Source organism: Cryptotermes secundus, unplaced genomic scaffold, assembly GCF_002891405.2.
Source record: "Cryptotermes secundus unplaced genomic scaffold, Csec_1.0 scaffold3811, whole genome shotgun sequence".
Taxonomy (NCBI): domain Eukaryota; kingdom Metazoa; phylum Arthropoda; class Insecta; order Blattodea; family Kalotermitidae; genus Cryptotermes; species Cryptotermes secundus.
Window position 1 is genome coordinate 18,226 of NW_019725508.1, and position 1,534 is coordinate 19,759.

The 1,534-nt window shown below is 47.9% G+C and overlaps 1 protein-coding gene across 1 annotated transcript in view; it reads right to left on the reverse strand.

Annotated features, from left to right (window-relative positions):
* Nucleotides 1-1,534, reverse strand: part of LOC111863483 — a 14,481-nt gene that overhangs the window by 1,933 nt on the left and 11,014 nt on the right. The window lies entirely within an intron of this gene.

A 1,534-nucleotide genomic window follows, 5' to 3' on the forward strand; every position in this document is an offset into this window, starting at 1 on the left:
CACACCTTGTATATATATATATATATATATATACACATATATATATATATTGTCATGTATTGGGTGTATAACGCGACAAATAACTTCACGCCATATTTGATAGAGCGAATTTTATGTCACATTCGCACTTACAATCACCCAAATTACAGATTGTTAAATTCCCACTTGCTTCCAAGCCGTAGCTGGTCCTCGAAGTTTCGACTCTTGGCTTCCTTGGTGCCTTCCAGGTGCACCAGTTGTTTCCATATGGGAGTCCATCCTTTCTGGGTTCCTCTCGTAGAATGGTTTCTGGTCCAATTCTTCTGCCGTCCCTGCTCGGCTGGCAGTCCTTTCCACTGGCATCCAAAGGTTCCCTGGGGAGTTTCCTTCTTGAAGTCATTTCTCCGTCGTGCCATTGTCGCGCGACGGGATATCTTCCTGCAGATGGCAGCCAACTTTATCCGGGACGCANGGGTCCATAATCTGCTCGGATCCAACATTTTCTGAAGATGTTCCTCCTACGCCATGCCACTGTTGCACGGCGGGACACCTTCCTGCGTACGACGGCCAATTTATTCTGGGGTCCGCAATTTTCTTATTTCGCCGATTTCGGTCCCTACGCCTTTTCTTCTTCGGCTCTCCGACTGGCATTACTTTGGTGTCTTGTACGGGTACCTCTCGTAGTTCTGCCGCCTCAGGTTTCCTGTTCGCTGAGGTCGGCTCTTCTTCTTCTGGACGTGCCTCCATTTCTTGGCAGGCCATCGTCTCTCCGACTGGTTTCACTATGGGGACCTCTTCTTGTCGTTCCGCCTCAGGTTTCATGTCCACTGGGGCCGGCTTTTCATCTTTTTCCTTGTCGGTTTTCCATTTGGTCTCCGTCTCTTCTTGGTAGGATTTCGATTCGGCCGCCGCCTTTTCTTGTCCAGCTATGATTTCCTTCAGCATTTCGTCTGTTTTTTCTTGGCCAGCACTGATTTTCTTCAGCAGAAATACTATCATCTGCTGTGACTCCATGTTCTTTTCGCGTGTTTAAGATCGTATCCCACTTCTGACACCAATTGTCATGTATTGGGTGTATAACGCGACAAATAACTTCACGCCGTATTTGATATAACAAATTTTATTTCACATTCGCATTTACAAGCACCCAAATTACAGATTCACAATTACTTCTATCTGCAGTATCACAAATATTACACTCCAAATGCCAGAATGCAACTGACTGGTTGCTGACTAACTCAGAACTCTCTCGGAACTAACTTGTAGGTAGCTTCCTTGAGAACTGACTTCGTAGGCAGTGTAGGTCTCTTATAAACCTTCAGCCGGACAACGGGAAAACGCCTGGCTTCCATGTTGCCTGGTTGCCTGTTTGCCAATATCCTACCAACGCTGTTTAGAGTTGTTTACTGCTGCCTAGTAACCGCGGTATCCCGTGGTGACGTCACCATTGTTGACTCACGTTGCATATCTACCAGGACGCTAGGACACGGCTAACTTCGGCTCCGCTCGGCTCACTTCGGCTTCGCTCAGCGCGTCAGCTCCGGGGGGGGGGGGG